This window comes from Thamnophis sirtalis, unplaced genomic scaffold (assembly GCF_051295495.1).
Source record: "Thamnophis sirtalis isolate CommonGarterSnake01/CBP01778 unplaced genomic scaffold, rThaSir2_p1.2 scaffold_6, whole genome shotgun sequence".
Classification (NCBI taxonomy): Eukaryota; Metazoa; Chordata; class Lepidosauria; order Squamata; family Natricidae; genus Thamnophis; species Thamnophis sirtalis.
This window is the reverse complement of record NW_028261386.1, coordinates 103,472,522-103,492,079: the sequence shown is the minus strand read 5'-3', so window position 1 is coordinate 103,492,079 and position 19,558 is coordinate 103,472,522. Positions and strand designations below refer to the sequence as shown.

The following is a 19,558-nucleotide window of genomic DNA, read 5'->3' as shown; positions in this document are numbered from 1 at the left end:
AAAGTGTAATGCATGTTTTGAGCTTCAGACACTATATAAAAGACAAGTTTTTCAGCTGAAAGCAGAACTATTGAATTGAATCAAAAATAGCAGAATAGAGACGCAAAAAGGACATGATGCACTATCTATGTTTATTCTCATGTGCGTCACACTGAGCTCAGCGGAATTGACTCCCTAAAACCTGTATAAAGTCCTGCAACCTTAAAGACTATTATTATGTCTTCTAAACAGAAATTAAATGAGACATATGTGGATCAAGTATTGCAGCATGAAACAATTTTAATTGACCTTGCCTTTAACAATAGCTGAATCTACAAAAATTAAATAGCAAAGGTTTTCATTTAATTTTATGTGCATTGCTCATGATAAGGGGGCTCATCCTCAAAGGGCTGCTGTGATTTGTGAAAATAAACAAAGGCATTTTAGATCTTTTATAGAATCTTCTAATTGAAAAAGGAAAAATGTCTGTGATGAAAGAGCAAGAAAATAGATCTTACAGTTTGGTTGAATTGTTGAATTAACAGAACAGACTTTTGGTGCTAAGGCCCAAAATGTCTTTCAGGAAAGGCCCCCTAAACATTTATTAATGCAAATTAGGAAATCACAAGGCAATGTAAATAAACTCCAAAAAAGTAGGAACAATAAAACAGTTATTAAAAATCATATACAAATTCAAAATGAGAACAGTATGCTATCATAATGATAGTTACCATAAATGTAATTTTTTTCACTGTGTTAATCACAATTATCCTACCACGTTTCTCCTAAAACAAGATCCATCCCCAAAAGAAGGCACAGAACTGATTTGTTCACATGTGTTAAAATTAAGCTTTACCCCCCAAAATTTGGCCCTACTTAAGTGCGTGGGCAGCCGGTCTGAGAAAGAAGCAGCCCGGTGACCAGGCAAGGCACATGGGGCATATGGGTCGCTCCTTTCAGCTGCAAAAGAGGTGAGGCAAGTCACTTGCTCTTTTCAGCCATGAAAGAAGTGGCCTGGTGGCCAGGCGAGATGCATGGGAGAAAAATTAGAACACCCCACGAAAAGAAGGCTTAGCAGTTTTTTAGGGGGTCAAAAGAAAATAAGACCCTGTCGTATTTTCAAAGAAACATGCTACATATTTTTGTGCTCTTTTCCCTGATGAGGATGAGATAATCAAAATGAATCTCAAGTCTTTATGAATTCCTCTTCTCCAGAAATACATACCAGTAAACTTCATTTAGAAGACCACAATTAGAATTGGTAATTCAGTTAAGTGAAGCGGCTGCTAAGGGAAACAGTAACTGTGCTTATGATCTTATTTCAGTTTTCATTTGCTTTATGACCTTTTCTATGAAGTTCATAAATATGAGGACTGAACACAAAATTATTTTCCATCATCGTCATAACTGCAAATGGATGACTGAAGTCTTTTAGCTATACAATTTGGGATGAATTCTCTTCGAATGGTGTGGGAGTAGGAATGGATTTCCAAAGGAAAAACTGCATACTACAGGAACTAGGAGCACTACTCAGGTGACTCTAAGGATACAGATAAACCCCCAAATGCTTCAACAACCTGCTAAAAGAATGCAGATTACTAGTTGTCTGCAAGGAACATAAATCCTTCCATTCCCCACTATCCTGTCAGAGCTGAAGAAGCTTCTTGGATGAGAAGCGAAATGTCTTCAAAAGAAAGAACAAGAAAGTTCAGTTGCCTCCAGAAAAAGCACTTTTGGGACAACGACAGGAGTGGGTTCTAGCAGCCACTACTGCCGGTTTGCTTGTAGGTGTGTTGTGCACACATGCGCAGTACAATAAAATTGTTCTGCACATGCGCAGAAGCGAAAAACAAGATGGCACCACCTATGGCATCGCCCAGAGAACCAGTTTGAGGATATAGCAGGCCTGGGTCGCTGCCAGTTCCAGCGACCCAGGCTGCCAAATCACTACCGGTTTGCCCAAACCGGTCCAAACTAGTAGGAATCCACCACTGGATAACGATGACCTGGATGACTGAGAATCTCTACAGACTAATAACTGCAAATGATAACCAAATGAGGCAGTTACTAAATGAGGACTACCTGTGTACCTTATTACTTCTCTCTCCATTTTTACTGCTTGGGATTGGGAAAATGCTATCATTTTCCAGTCAGAGAGAGGACAGAAGAGTTACTGCTGGGAATTTTATTAATTTGCAAGAATTTGGACAAAAAAGTGTATAATCTAATCAGTTTACATGGTTTACAATTCCAATAACAAAACAACTCATTACAATATTAAAATAGAGTTGAATGAAGAAAGAAGAAAGGCATCAGACATAGTCTTACTGTTTCTGTGTTTCTGTGTTGCTTAGTGGGAATCGTGGGGGGGAGCAATAGCAATAGTTAGGCTTATATACCGCTTCATAGGTCTTTCAGCCCTCTCTAAGCAGTTTACAGAGTCAGCATATTGCCCCCAACAACAATCTGGGTCCTCATTTTACCCACCTCGGAAGGATGGAAGGCTGAGTCAACCTTGAGAGGGGGCGTTGTTATAATTTTACATGTTACCATCAAAAAGGAGAGTCTTCCAAAAGTATAAAATGATTTACCTGTAGCACTGCCCTCATGTCCAGGCTACACTGAACTAGAATCCAGAAATGGGTTGACAAGAATGTTCACTGGAAAAATAATTGTCACTGGAAAAAATAACACATTGTTCAAATTCTATAGCCTTCTTTTAAAAAAAGCATAATTTCTTGTTTCTGAAGAAGGATAGTTGTGTAAGAATTTTTTTAAAATACTGGAGCTACATAGTATATTTCCATGCAGTAAGTTACAGTGCCAAAATTCATCTACAAAGAGATGAATGTTCATATATGCACTGAATTAAATGAGTATTGTTACAGTATCTATCCATAATCTAGCTATCATCTAGCTATCTAGCTATCTAGCTATCATCTAGCTATCTTGATAAGTTATTGTTATTGTTCCTAGCATTTTTCCAGATTGCTTGTCTTTCTCTTTCTTTTGTCCTGCATTTACTGTAGTTCACAAAGTGAAGTTATCAGTGTATGATATGACAAGGGGCTTGTTTTTCAGTCAGTTTCAGTCAGCCCAGAACTACCCAGCTATGTATAAGGAGGGACCAGATCCTGGAATTCCCTCTTCTATGTTTATGCCACCCTGACTCTCTGAATACAAGGTTAAGTGTCTTGTTTTTTTAATCAGCAAGTTTTCAGATACAATGCAAAATTGTATTCACTCTTCCTGAATATTTCACGGGTCTGTAGAATGTCGTTTCCTTCAGTAATGTACAATTTTGCATATCCCTAAGAGAAAAGCCTGCTATTCATTTTTCACCAAATCAATAACACAAGGGATAATATTTGAGGAATCTAGGACTTTTTTTCTTTTCAGACAATAGGTAATTGTGAATTTGGAGTACACATTCAGAAGACAACAGAAACTTTTCTGAGTTGAATGGATTTCCCACTCAAAGAATGTCATAGACATTTATGTTCTCGCCACCAAACCTCAGGTCCAAAACATGGCATCTTTGACGTCTATCAGTGTCCCTGCATTAATTATTTAAATTGTTTTTATTTTTAAAAAAGAATAACAGCCTTATTTGAGGTGTGCAATTTTGAGTTATACAAAATAAAGGTGGAACATACGCCAAATGTATAAATGTTGTGAAGCAAATCAACAGTCTTCAGCACAACCTCTATTCCTTGTAATATCTGGGACGCAAAACCCAGAAGCTTTTTTAAAAAATAAAATGTTGCCGTAGTGCTATTTCATACATAGTCCAGCTATTTTTCCCTTTAACAAGTTCTTACAAAGATCTGTATTTGTTTTTAATATTCATCTCTGTGTTTCCATCCATTCAAAGGATGATTATTTTGTTTCTTTGGTGTAATATAAGCATGCAAATCCTTTGTTTCCCTAACTGACTAGAGATATTCCATAGTTTAATGAATTATACAGGCTTCAGAGAGATGTAGTCAAAATCCTTTCCAGTTATATTAACAGCTTTCATAATGTATCAGTAGAAGGTATTAATATTTCTGGCAGTTATTCTGGAACTACTGGTGCATATGTTATGCTATGTAGCTATTCCAACTTCAAATAGCAAACGTTATACCCCAATGGATGTATTATATGAACACAGCATTAAATATTATTGAACTTAAGATAACAGTTTGCTCATTAAGATTACTCATACAATTTGTATAAGTTCCATAATACTTCTTTGCTTGAGAATCCCAAGGCTGGAATATTTACTCAGGTTTCAATCTCAGTAGATTTTTCACTGACATCATCATTCAGCAAACAAAATAAGATTATTTAACAAAAAGTGTCCTTTTATTGAGAACGCCACGTGGAAACCTTCTTACAGAAATGTAGATGCTGAGTGATGATTGAGTAAAAATTTGGTTGCTTTGGTTTTTATAACAGGAAACATGTTAAGAAATATTATGATTAGGTTCAGGATGCAGGAGAATGAGAAAGTGACTTCAGACAGTAGTTAAGGAATCCACATCATAACCACAATCTGAATCATGGTTTGGTATTTGCTTAGGTCTGGTTGTACTTTCCCACATTATGTGAACCCAGGATAATGATTAGCCTCAGCTTGGAAATTGAGGTGACTGGTAAGAATATCTGCAGTCAAATCACTTTTGAATGTCCCTACAGTTCTAATCTTTATCTCTTACAAGCAAATGGAAAATTACATTTAAGGACAGAGAGTGTAGGAACTTTGTAATTTTACGTGTCTTGCAGAAAAGAATTTTGAGATGTCAGAGTTGGTGTGTGTGTATGTATGTGTGTGTAAGGAGGTGGGGCAGGAGAAGTTTCTCAATCATGGTTTCTCTTCTGCTGAACAGCCTTCCCCTGGAAATTTGACTTGTTCAGCATTGATGGCTTTCCTTAAGTAGGTTGAGAGGGCATTCTTCCAGATAGCTTTTTTTGTTTCTTTCAGCTTATTTCTTTTACACCAATAAGAAGGAGGTAAAGGTACATTGATCTGGTTTTAAACCAAAACATATTTATATTTAATTTCTATTTAATTTATCTAATTTCACATGCTACCAAAATAATGCTTAGAATCATCCAGTGCAGAATACAGCCTCACATGCAAAAAGAGATACTAAATGTTCAAGCTAACTTTAGAAAAGATTGAAGAATTATTGCTGAAGCATGCTGGATAATTGAGAAAGCCAAAGAGCATGAACAGGAGTCACTGTATTAATTATAGAAAGGCCTTGGGTTGTGTGAATATATCAAGCTGTGGAATGTGCTCAGAAAAAAGGAGAATTCCAAAAATATCTCATTGTCCTCTTGAGAAACTTAAATACAGGTTAAAACATTGTAGGATGGATACAACATGATGAAGCAGGCTGGCTCCATGATGTCAAAGGAGTGTGACAAGGCTGTATGCTTTCCCTGAATGCTTTAAAAACTGGATGAAGAAACATGAATAACTCACAATAATGTTAATGACACTGCTTTGATAGTGAAAAATGCAAATGATTTGTTAGCGCTAGTTCTGAAGGTTAAGAAACGAAGTGGAAAAAATGGTGCTAAAATTAAATATGAAGTAGGCCAAACTAATAACAAGTAGAACTACAAAAGGTAGAACTGGCAATTGAGATATTAAAGTTACAGATAGCTTCCACCTTTTAGGATCAAATATCAACAGTAAGGGAACAAACAGTCAAGAAATACATTACAAGCTACCATGTGGTGTATTTGACAGAGCAGCCATGAAAAGCCTTGGAAACAATAACAAAATGTAGTGAAATCTCTATACAACAAAGATCACTATCATATAAGTCATGGTATTCCCTATGGCACTCTATGGAAGTGAATGTTGGAAAACATAGGAATAATGTTGATGAACTGAAGTGCCTAATTAAAATAGCCATATGAGGTCACATATGCCTTGTAAGTGAAAATGTATAAAAAGGGAGGATGCATTACTTCAACTTCAATCAATTACAATCTAAATGAAAATAATTGAAGTTTAAAAATTCTAAGTTAAGTAATTAAGTACAGTCCTGAACTGAGTTTGTTATTTTATAATAAAATAAGAACAAACTAACCAAATATTCTTCCATCACAATGTTTTTATCATTGTATGATTCCATTGGTCTCTGTAAAAAAAAATAATGGTATCTTCAAATAGTTTTTAGTGCTTTCTGACAATGTAAGAAAGTTAAAGTGTATATAGATGGTCCTCATTTAGCAATGGCCTTGTTTAGTGACCATTTGCAATTATGACTGTGATAAAAAAGTAACACTCCTCACATTTACCACCTTTGCAGGTCTATAAAACAAAGGAAAGTTGAAATAAGATTGTAAGCACAGTCATGGTTTCACTTAATGATTGCTTTGCTTAACAACCGGCTTGGCAGTTTGAACTGTGGTTATGTTATTAATGTGATACCTGATTTTGTCTTTAAGTGTATATCAAATAATAATAATAATCTGTAAAATTCATCATCAGAAATCCAAGTCTAGTATCTATTTCTACTCCCAAGCAAGGTAACTACACGTGCAATATCAGATTGCTTTTAGCATCCTTTACATATTTGTTGGCACACATGTTTTACTGCTTTATCTTGCCACTCATATAACTTTTCATTGTGTTATCACAACTCTCTATTTTCAATCTTATTCTTTTTAAATTCTGCATGGTAGTGTCCTGAACTCCATCTGATAATTACAACTTGGATTTGTCTTCTTTCTACAGTCCTCTATACCATTTGCACTCAACCCTGTCTTCTCCTGTAGATCTCTTGTCCTATACTGTATTGGTAGTTCAACGATGTAAAGGGAAGAAACAAAGAGAATCTCCATAGCCATCCATTCTCTAATCTTTGAGAACATTTTCTGGGCTGGTCAGTATCTAGAACTTTAGAATCCCTAGTTGTTGTGGGACGAATTCCCACTTAAATAAGAACCCAAAATATTTGAAGAGAAATTAATTGAGGTATATTTTATTGGCATGCATCATTATAGTGATCACTGGGTTTCTCACCAATGGAATCCCGAAGAGCTGGGTGGCAGAGCTGCCTGTCTTAATTTGGATCAGTAAGTGAAGAGAAACCAGGATAGCAAGTTAATGGCATGGTTCACAGCTGACGTATGCCTAGTATTACAAAAATACATTATTCAAGAGTTGTTAAATATGTGTTTAATCTTTCAGTACTCAATTTTTCTAAAACATCACTGGAGAAGTTTGGTGATAAAATTAATTTGTATTTGAAGACACTTTTGTCATTATCATTTCCAATTCAGTTTTCTGGATTTTATTTGCAAAAACTGTACACATAGAGCAAAACTGCAAAAAAAAAAAATGGCTGTGTTATTTTAAATATGCACCCAAACACCTACATAGTGTAGATTTTTTTTTTAAAAAAGACATATTCACTAAAGTGTGAGAAAAACAAAAGTTAACATATTACCAAAAGGGGAGAAATTAGAAGGAAATAGAATGGAAAGAATCATTTTGAAACATAGACAATCATAGACATTTAATTAGACAATCAAATATGTTATCTCTTCTGAACATTGCTCAATAATGGATTGTTTCTTTTATTAAATCAGGGATTTAACTGTCAAGTGAAGAAGATCAACACAACTTACTTATAGCCAACTATTTTACTATGATGAGTGTTAAATAAAATAACACTCCTCCCAGAATATCCAATAATAAGCTTCTCTCTCCTTCACCAGAGTTAACTGAACTATGTGTGTGTTTCTGTGTACATTAAACATTCTTTTTCATGTAACTTTCAGAAGCAATCATATCTGCAGCAGAAACTGTCAGAGCACCTTTCTCTTAAGCTAAAAAAAACCTTGAATAAATCTTTTGGGATTAACACTTTTTCCCCAAACTCCAGATCAAGGATAGTCAACTTCTGCTATTCCTAGGGACTGCACTTCTAATGACTTGAACAGTTTGTTCCGATATATTTTATATTTTATATGCAAAGGTTGATGCTATACACCAGCCAGACTTTACCTGAAATGAACACATGAAGTTATCAATTAGTAAATGAAATTGGAAGTAGTGTGGGAAGCAGTATTGGAAAACTACTTCTAGGGCAGGAGTGTCAAACTGAATTTCATTGAGAGCCACATCAGAGTTGAGTTTGACCACAGGGGGTCATGATGGGCGTGGCCATGGTGGGAATGGACAACTCAACGTCACTCATGTCAGGGACACATATGGTGGCCTGAGCACTCTGCCAGCGAAAATGGGCTCCCGAGCTCTGTTTTCAGCTGTGATGGCTTTCTGGAACTCTCTGCCAGCAAAAATGGAGCTCGGGAGAGCCACACATGGAACTCATGAGCTCTGTTTTCAGTTGTAATGGCTTCCTGCAACCGTCTGCCAATAAAAATAGAGTTTGGGAGATCTGTACATTTTCACTGACAGAGGCACTGTGGGCCAGTCTGCTGTTTCCAGGGCGGCCCCGTGGGCCAGATCTAAGCACCCCACAAATCCGCCCCTGGGCCTTGAATTTGACACTCCTGTGCCATTATAAAGTATAAACTTTGTTTATACTTTATAATGGCAAGAATGTACCAGTCCCCTGAAACTGACCTATGTGTTTTTCAGGATTTTACCTTCCTTGCCGATGAAGAAAAATATTGATTAAATTGTTATATTTATCATATTACTGTTAATATTCTAAAATGTTTTGTCGCTTGCTGTTCTCTATTTTGAGAATTCTGTGAATGTAAAAATGAATTATAAATTTTCAAAATCTAGTTGGAATGATATTTTTTTAAAAAATTATAAAAGTTAGTCTTATAAGTCTCTACATGGTCTCCCTATTTGGTTCTATTTTTTGACCTAGCAACCCACGTGTCAACTCATAAAGTTGCCATGGTGAGGAAAGGGGGGCTCATGAATCAATTAGGGCATCTTTTGGAAACCTGACACCATGATAGCAATAGCAATAGCAATAGCAATAGCAGTTAGACTTATATACCGCTTCATAGGGCTTTCAGCCCTCTCTAAGCGGTTTACAGAGTCAGCCTATTGCCCCCAACAACAATCCGGGTCCTCATTTTACCCACCTCGGAAGGATGGAAGGCTGAGTCAACCCTGAGCCGGTGAGATTTGAACAGCCAAACTGCAGAACTGCAGTCAGCTGAAGTAGCCTGCAGTGCTGCATTTAACCACTGTGCCACCTCGGCTCTTGATAATGGCAGGAAGATGAGATTAGAGAACCTTATTGTGATGCCAAAGTAGTTAGAATGCAGTATTGCAGGATTGAACTCAGCCTTCCATCCTTCCAATGTCACCAAGAAAGTGCTATAAAGCATTGTGGAGTGGTATTTAGGTCAAAGTGCTATTGCTATTATTATAGAGTTTTTATTGTATTTTTCCTTGTGTCAGTCATGCCTCCTTCAATATCCAAGAAAGAAAAACCTCAACTCCATTTTAATAGAGATAAAGTACTTTTACTAGATATGAAGTGAATGCAGCAAAAAGGAAAGCAAGATCTGAGCCAGAAAGGCGAGAACATATACATATCAAACCTTTACCCAGCACCCTCCCCCCAAATTCCCTAATCAAGTGTCCAATCTGCAACTCCCTAAGGTGTCATGTGGAGTGCATCTTTAAACAGTCTCATCATGTTGGTATGCAAAATGGTTGGCCTTGACCAAGTCCAAACATTACTCACCAGCATGTGCAGAAGATGGTGAGAACAAGACTCCTCCAGTACAATATAATTCCCTTCCCCAATACCATGCCCCCCCCATTCCTATGGCAGCCAATAGCAAGCAAGCGTAGCAAAGCAGCCGTAAGCGAGCAAGCAAAACAGAGGCTGACACCTTGTTTTTCCTTGACACTGAATTCAAATTATTCCAATTCTTATCATTTATCATTATGTTTTAATTATTTTTAATTAAGAGCCAAGGTGGTGCAGTGGTTAAATGCAGCACTGCAGGCTACTGCTAGATCAGCAGTTCAGCGGTTCAAATCTCACCGGCTCAGGGTTGACTCAGCCTTCCATCCTTCCGAGGTGGGTAAAATGAGGACCCAGATTGTTGGGGGCAATATGCTGACTCTCTGTAAACCGCTTAGAGAGGCCTGAAAGGCCTATGAAGCGGTATATAAGTCTACTGCTATTGCTATTGCTAACTCAGAATTTCCAATCCTTTTTCATTTTTAAAACCCAAATAATATTATCAGGACTTCTACTCTTGGCAAGTGTAGCACAGGAATAGAATTAATGATTTAATGAAGTGGTAGGTTCTTCTGAATTTTTAACTTCATGTACAGAAACAAGAACAGTGAATGAGGTTTGGCCATGTGTTCTAACTATCTCATTGTAGTACAATGGATTTATGATTTTTAATTTAATCTTAATATTGAGAATGTCTCTGCTCCTTCACCAACAGATGGTCTGGAAAAATGCCTGCACTGTGTCTTATCTTAAGCAAATCTCTTTATTCCATGAACTGCCAAGATGTGGCCTATCCAAGACATGAGTTGAACTTATTAAGGGAAAAGTCAGTTTTTGCCATGGATGGATGCCTCTATCAATTTGTTTTGCTCAATTTCCCATTTTGTCCACTGTAAGTTTACTTTGGCTTACTTCCATTCCATATCACTTTAAGAAATAAATCTAAAGAAAAAGGAGAGAAAGAGAATAAAAACAAGACCAAACAACTCTGTGAAAGTTTGCATCTTGTTCCGTACAACTGTCCTTATTGTACACCTTTTTACAGATCTTTCCTTTAATGTAAAGTTCTGGAAATAATTTGTTTAAAGTAAATTTTTATTGTTCATTTATTTTTCATTTTATACACTTTTGCAATCTAAAGGAATAATAGTTTTATTAATATATGTGCATATTGGCATGCTTATTATAATATTTGTGAGTTCTTCTAACAGCACACTAGTTGGCTTAAGGTGCAAATAATGCAAGATAGCCAATTTGTGTTGGACTAGTAGCTGTGCAGAAAGTCACATTCACTTTTGGGGGTCATTTTTTAAAGAAAAACTTTTGAAAGGATGAAAAGATTGCATTCTGGAAAAAAAACAGATCAATACAAAAATATTTGAATACTTTAATATAAAGATAAACCATAGCTGTTATATTCATAATATTTTAAGTTATTTTCATTGTCATTATCTTTGAATCAATTGTTTTCCAGTAGCTTGCTCACAATTGTCATTGATTGCCTCTTGGGCGGTTTTCCGCTGATTGGACTATTTTTCAGAGTTGAATAACGAGATAACTCCAAAAGCCATACGGAAGCTATAGAAGATGCATGCAGCTTGCTCACCCATAAAATGTAAGTCAGATGGTTAAAACAGGTTCATTTGTATTTAAAGTTAGATCTAATGAATTACATCTCCATTTCGACCCTTTGCAGCTTCTGGAGACAAGTGTACTCTCATTACAGGAAAAACTGGATCTTAATAAAACAACCCTTCTCAAATGACATTCTGCCAGTACTGGGATCTGTCATTACAGTTCTAAGAAAACCGATCCATTTTTGTTCCCCCCATTACTGAGAAATTCAGGGAACTGTAATCCCAACATAGCGAGAAGCTTCAGATGGGGAAAGGCTGCACTAAGTAAACGTGGACATTATATATTACAAGGTAGCATGGAAAGATTCTGGCTGGTCTGCATAGCAAGATGGAGGTTTACAACCATAGATTTCAGGAAGTGACAAGGATAATTATCTAGGACAACATCTTACATAACAATATTTCAATCGAAACTAAATCAAGTCCTGGTAATATAATTGAACCAGAATATATTCATTAAAAAGACATGCACTCTTGATTGAAAAGACATCAATAAGCCGCAGTCTCAAGACAGCTACTTCAATATTTGACTACCTTTACAAATAAGTTAGCCTTTGGCCTTTTTTTGGATAAACCCAATTTATTCTGTGGTCTCGGTCTCTAATTAAAAATAAACAGGGACACAGCCAAATAAAAAAATCATATTTTACAGATAATTTTTTAATGAAGTTCTTCGGTTGCCTACAATCATGTGTACTTTAGCAACTATTGACAGACTGGATTAAGACCAAGGTCAACTAGTATATGCTTGCTCATCTTCCCATTCGTGCAAACTTAATCATGATGAATGGTGTCATGAATATATTTAGCTATTATAAAACGCTATTAGTAGTGCCTTCTGAAGTGCATATGGCAGTCCTAAACCACATTGACTTATAATGCCACCTCTCACCAACGTGAAGATTTTCATTTTTAGAATGATTTGGAAGAAGAAGCAATATTGGTGCCCCATAAGTTTTGGCACCCTTGGCCAGCGCTTACTTGGCCTTAGCCTAATATCATCCTTGGACATAGGATTTATTAATAACTGATAATTTTATCCAAAGAGATTCCATATGGATCAAACCTATGTTATGCCTCTTCTACATCAAAAATTGGCAAACTTCCTAATAAGTAATGCACCTTGACACTCTCGATAGGCCCTGAAGACCTGGTTTTGCCAGCTGGCTTTGTAACCCCTAGAGTGGTTTGGAGCTCATTAAGTGGTTTGTCTAATTGTTGTTGCCAGGGCATTGGATGTTGTATCTGTATGTCATTAGCTTTTGTATTTAGTGTTTTTATTTCTATAACCTGCCTGAAGTTGGGTGGCCATATAAATTTCCTTAATTAATAAATAAACCTGATGTCCTTCAGATATTATGGACTACAGCCATTCTTCAGTTAGTAACTGTAGTTATTGACTATTCACAAGCACAACTGAAATAAATGGTAATTAAAAAATACTTTTCCTTCTTACAACTCTATTTCATGTGCCTGACAACAAAAGCCTTTAGTGTGAAACTGATTAAGGTCTGGTCAGTTTCAGGTAGCAGAATGAACTGTGGAAAGGTTGTAATCCGGTCACAGAGCTAAGCTTGTTAACTTGCAATTAGCACATTTTAGGGAAATGCTGTGCTGCAGTGAAAAGCTGCTTAGGAAGAGATTATTTAAGCAAAGGTCAAAAAAAATGGGGGGGGTGGGTCAGCTACAGCAGTGGTCCCCAACCTTTTTATCGCCGCGGACCAGTCAGCCTTTGATAATTTTACCGTGGCCCGCTGAGCGCGTCGATGACCAGCGCTAGTAGCGTAGCCTCGCGCAGGCGCAGTTCAGTATGGCTAGCGTAGATAGCGTAGCACAAACTGCGCCTACGCAAGGCTACGCTACTAGCGCTGTCTACGCTAGCCCTACGTAGCTGCGCAGGCGCTCTTAGGTTTTTTTCAGGAATCGGCCGGCCGCTGCAGCGATCATGGCCCCCGGCCGCTGCAGCGATCATGGCCCCCGGCCGCTGCGCGGCCCGGTGCCAGGTACTCCGCGGACCGGGGGTTGGGGATCACTGAGCTACAGCACACTGTATGAAAAAACTTTTATCAGAACAAGACAGCAGCAGCTGGTGATTATTTATATATATAAATTATATTTATATAAATATAATTTGCTTATTGACTCTAAACAATAATGATTAGAGGAGAGAATGGGAATAACATTGGTTATGAAACACATGGCTCATTTTTGTTCTGATAAGGGAAAAACTGACCAAACTGGTGCTGCTCCCATAATACAAGGTGTGATCCATACAGAAACTTCTCATTTAAATTGCTATGCAAATTATACTTAATAGAAACAGAAGCTTTCTCGTGAAGTCAAGTTCATTTACGATAATAATCTAATTTCATAACGAAATGTAATTTATATGTGCTAATCTTCTACATCGAATTAGACTTGTTAAGATCTTAGAGTACATCTGTGTGACAATGCCAGTTATTTCTTTATGGAAAATGTCAACATAGCCAACAATTTAATTTTATTTTTAAAATTATAGTCCATTCTGCATCTGATGAAAAGTTAGGCATAAATATAAAATATACATATGAAGCAAAGTATGGGCTTTGTTTAATCTGTTTATGTATTCCTCTATATCTGTTCTGGAAGATGGAGAAGATTCCCCCAAATAAAATAGATATGGATGGGTAAGATGGAGGAAAGAGAGTAATAGGAAGCTCTATTGCACAAATTGAAATCTACTTGAATTGGACACAGCTATTCAATAGATAATGTTTTTATCCTTATTACATCAAATGAAATTTATCTCAAAGAAAAATAAATTTCCACTTTATAGAATAAGCAATTGATTACTTATATTTTTTTATTAACTCTGCCTTGTTTAAATATAATTCATAAATTATTCTTGAATCCATGTTTTGGATTTCTGCTACCTGCCCAATTCATCATAAATTTAAGTGCAAATATGAAGCAATTTCTTAAAAAACAAACAAACCAGTGTAACCATCCACTCAAGAAATGCATATTTTGCATGGTTTTTTAAAAAAATATTCATTGAATACACCTTTATAGTTGACTTGCATTTCTTCAACTTCATTCCAAACTATTCCTGCACTAGCTTCCACTGTGGAGAAAATAGCAAACACCCATGGCTATGAAAAATTCTGAATAGGCTAATGATAAAATATCATGATTTATGCTCAGTATTTCAGATTAAGAATAAATAATATTCACGTATATTAGACAACAGAGTATGCATGGATATTCTATACTAAAAGATTGTATCTGGACATGAGTAGCATTATATATTTTTATTTATTTAGATGGATAGATGGATGGATGGATGGATGGATGGATGGATGGATGGATGGATGGATGGATGGATGGATGGATGGATGGATGGATTCAATGCATTCCTCAATAAAAACTGTTTAGAAACATAGCAAAACTTATTTTATGTAATAGAGGCCTCCATTTTTGTAACTACCTATGCAGGCTGCTACCCTAATATTCATTCTTTTGTTTTTTAAGAAACAAACTACAAATAGCATATTTTAACTAGAAATTAACATTGTGCTAATCTATATGTGTCTCCTCAAAAAAAAATCAGTGGGCTTTCTCCCATGTCAGACTGCATAGTATTAAGGCTATGATTATTTACACCTTTTACAGTTTTATTAAATTATAAATCCCAATTATCTGTCTTCCCAAAGTCTCTACTATTATGCAGCAAAACCTTTGTATTTATGACAGTCCTTAGAGACTACAATAAATGCATACAATTATTCAAGATTATTCTAGCCATTAAGTTACAATATTTTACTGCTACAGATTTGAATGGATATATTTCTCCTTTACAAAGTAAATTGACTGAGCAAAAATGTTCTGTTTAGCTCCCCCAATTAAAAAAACTAGATAAGGAAAGCTAAATAAGCTAGATAAAGGAACAGTCACTGAGATTTTCCCCTTCCCGCCCCTTTAGAATTTCTGAAAAGATTAAGTCAAACACCTAATTTGGTCCCTGGCTTCCTAACAGCTTGATTCTGGCAAATTATCCTCTTTGCATTCATTTAAAAATCTTGAACTTTATAAAATTATCTAGCCAATCCTCACACAGAGTGTTTACTGTTAACGGTGTCTGTTTATCCTGGGGAATTCCCACGGGTGACATAAAGCTTTTGGTAAGCTGTATCAACAATCCTGCAAGTAGGAAACCTTTCCTGTGACATCTTCCTCCACAGGAGTGCTTTGAAATGTTTGTCATGAAAGAATATGTATGACAAGTGTTACACCAGTGTGAATGCTCTACATGGATTGCCTTTGAGTTAGGATACCCGACTCAGTTCATGTGGATTCCGTATTCTGTTTTGTGTACTAAATGAAAATTCTTCTGAACCACTTGCTGAGAACTAAACAAAATAGTAAAATATCAAAGTGGTCTACATATAACATCTTGTGAATTTCGAGAAACCTTCTGCATATACATCATGATCTATTTCTTTTCAGATTTTTCCCTTTTATTGACATAAATTCAAATTTTATGTTTCAAAATTCTCATCAGTTTGAAAATCACTCCCTAAAAAAATACAATGTAGCATTAATGATAATGATGAAAGCATAAATATTTAGCCAATAGTATCATATACAGATTATATAGTGGAAGACTATTTTCCTCAAAATCAAAACATGAGTAATGCAGGGTAAAGAATGAATGATAATTCATTCTTGTTACTATCCTTCCATAGTAATACAGTGCTGAAGAAACACCAGCAGCTAAACATCTTTAGTTGATATTTCTACTCACTGATGTTGTCTTATACAGATCTGCAAATGTGTTGTAATTTGGAATGCTGTGTTTCTGATATCAATATTTAATATTTTAACAAAGGTATATTATTATCTTGTTGTGACATTACTAATTCATATAACTCAATATCCAAAGATCTCCCGAGAAAATATGACTTTCCATATAGATGTTTAAGTCCCTTGTTTTTACTTTAGGAAAAATATTTTGGGTTTTATTTTAGGTAATGCTCAAATATCCCCTGAGTTTTGGAAGTGCTGTATCTTATGATGGGATATGATGTCATTAGAGGTTTTCTGGCATTTATGAACATTCTACACATTTCTATTGGAATCCAGATCAACATCTAATTCAAATACTATGCTTTCAAATGATGCATTGCACTTCTATTTCATTCTAATATCCATACATTATTTTATTTCATAAACTAAGGATACAATGTTCTAAACATACGAGACCTTACTTAACAGCCTTACATGTTAAAATCACTGAGCTATCCAAGATCACATATTTTCAGGATTATCATAAGAGTGTTCATATATTTTAAGCTACTATGCATTTATATTTTGGTAAATAAGCTAACAACAACAACCATATCATTGATAAGTTTATGAAATGTTATTTCATACAACTTGAAGCTTTTTGTTTCAATAAGATTATTGCTTCTCTGATGATAGACTCATGATAAGACTCATCCACAGAAATAACTCTTTAATAAATGGATTTTTGGCATTGACCATAAGGGGGGAAAAAGATCCATAAGAGTAGACATAGATATTACAGGCATTTGGAAAACAACTGATCAAGTCTTTATGATACATTCATTTTGTAATTTAATTAATGTTTTCTTCATTATAAGAACAACTATTTGGCGAAATGTCTACTTTATCTATAATATATATTTGCCCCAAACAGTTACATGTTCACTTTCCAAAATATGAATAAAAAGTTCTAAGCTGGACAAAGAGCTTTAAAGCCATTGACACATAATATGTTACCTTAAATGGTTTCTTGAAACAGAAGCATAAGAAAGTATAAAGGAAAAACATTATCTGCCATTCCTTCACAATAAATTTAAGCATAGTTAAATATTTATCACATTTTTCTAAAAAAAATATATGAAACACTAGGCAGTGCTAGAACATTTTGCTATGAACCTCTGTGGATATCTAATAAATAAATAAAGCAAAGGTGTTTTCAACTGCCTTGCAGATTAAATTATAAATAGTTTTGTTTTTTGTAAAATGCTTTAGGCGATGAATCAGGCCTCCAGCTATGAACAATTATATTTAACTAAAAATGCCCATTGTATTTTTTTTTAAAAATCATATGATGCGCACACAAACATACATACAAATCTACAGGATAAATACAGTACACATTGCTTTAAATCTAATACCTGCTTATGTATTGTAGTTGGATTACTCCAAGAAAGTGGTATCTGCACTTTTCCTTTCCAGTTTATCCTTATTTTTTTTTTAAAAAAGAATTGTTTTCCTTTATCTCATTTTCTGAAACCCATGTTATCATTTCATGATTACAAAGTTACTGAATATTACCTCAGTCTACCAACTGAGATTCATATACCTCTAGAGTTCAGGTCCGTACAAACCAAGCTTTGCGTGTGAAACTCAAAAGGACAAATTAGTGTCAAAAACACTTGATTCTAAAATTAAGGGGAAAATACTCAAACTGCTTAACAAATCAAAATTTTAAAATGCCTAACGTGTTTCACCTAAACCATGCAGGGTTGTGTGGGGCTCTTCAGCTTTCCTACCCACCTATTTAGGGTTGCTCTATCAGCCAGGAACTGTTACACATCTGAATGAAGTTGCTGAAAGAAATTGGTTCACGGGCACCCATTGGATAGAAAACATTTTTGCAAATATTACAGGTTTCCTTAAGGGGTGCACATTTCACAGTGACAGCCTGCTGTTAAATACAGGACAAAAGTGACTGGCAGGGGTGGGGGGGAAGACCACTTTTCACACCCTGTGCCGTTTTTTGGTTTTTTTGGTCCAGGTGCTGAAATGTGCCCCCCCCCCCCAGAGTGTCAGTCCTAAAAGCAGAAGACGATCCTGGGAGAAAATACTTGAACGGCAGAAGGTGATAATATACCTTTCTCAAAGCGGGCGCCGGGAAGCTTGTACCTGGAAAACCTTCCCTCAGGTAGCCCAGGAGGGAAGGACTCTCTTCTTGTCACAGCTGCTTCTCCTCCATCGGAGCCAGGGAACAGCGAGCCCCGCACTAATTAACTGCCACACCGGACCAATTTGGACAAACCCAGAATATCCCAGCCATACTGGGATGGCACCCCCGCGGTGCCATGAAGCAATTCACCAGAAGAGCCTCATTTATCACTCGTCGTACCTGACCCGCATACAATGGGACTTACTCCCAGGTAAAGTCTGCCTAAGCACCGAAGGAAGCATTATCGAACAATGCGCTGCGGAGCGCCTTCCAAACTGCACCAGAGGAACACAAGACGCTCTTTACAAGCATCACAGACACACAGGCGCAAACGCGCGCGCACAGCTATACGTATCCACACGCACGCACACAAACACACACACAGCCCAAGCCCAAAAGTGTATCCGTAGACCCAACCTTCCAGTGAAGCCGGGAAGAAGCTCCAACTGCACGGGGTCGGGTCAAGGGACGCCACAAACCTCTTGCCCGCTTCTGCCTCCGGACCCTCGCGTCAAAGCAGTCCCTGCTCAAAGTCCAGAGGGCGGGTAGGGCGAGAATGTTCCGTAGCCTCTCGCTGCCCTCGCTCGGTCTCCTCCCGGTTGCCCCGGCGGGTCGTTTTGGCCGCCTGTGAGATTAGGACGCCACCGCTTGGCGGGTTTGCCGAAGCTTGCTTCGCCAATCAGGGCTCTCGCTGCTTTTCTCCCCTCCCGCAGAAGCCGAAGCGGAGCCGGGCGCGAGTGGAGCTCCCAGCCGGAGCCCAGGAGCGCGCGGGAGAACTAGAGGAGTTCAGGAGGCGGCGCCTGCTGCACATCCCAGAGCGGCCGAGGCCAGGTGCGGCGGCAGCAGCAGCAGCAGCAGCAGCGCTCGCTCCCGCGGCGCAGGCACAGCGCGACTGGCGGCAGTAGCGGCCGCTAACCGAGCCCCTTCACTTCTAGGCTGGCTGCTCTGCTTGTGAGGAGCTGGGGCAGCGGCGGGAGGAGGAGGAGGAGGAGGTGGGGCTGTGGCACATTCTTTTTCTCACTTCCACAGGCAGCCGACGAACAAACTCTCCCGAGTTCCAGTCAGGCAGTTTGCCTTTCCCTCGCCTTCGGGAAGCAGCCGCCAAGCACGCCCGTTATGTGCGCCTGTGCGGCTCCCTCACAAGTAACGGAGCCTCGTTTCCTCTCCCCGCGGCGCTGTTTGCACGCAGCAGCGCAGCTCGTCGCCCATTCTCCACAAACACCATCACTACCCTCCCTCGGTACGAGTCGCCGCGGTGCCCGGGCGTTTGCTCGCGC

The 19,558-nt window shown here is 37.6% G+C and overlaps 1 protein-coding gene across 4 annotated transcripts in view; it reads right to left on the bottom strand.

Annotated features, from left to right (window-relative positions):
- The window catches only part of HS3ST5 (heparan sulfate-glucosamine 3-sulfotransferase 5), a 201,814-nt gene extending 182,541 nt beyond the window's left edge, over nucleotides 1-19,273 (bottom strand). The window contains exon 1 of one of the 4 annotated variants that reach the window (XM_087718621.1): nucleotides 18,699-19,273. The gene's annotated coding sequence lies outside the window, so the exon portion shown is untranslated. Of the gene's footprint in view, nucleotides 1-18,209; nucleotides 18,537-18,698 lie in introns of those variants that run through there. The other 3 variants (XM_014056137.2, XM_014056138.2, XM_014056139.2) reach the window with 3 other exon arrangements.
- Between the last annotated feature and the right edge of the window lie 285 nt (nucleotides 19,274-19,558).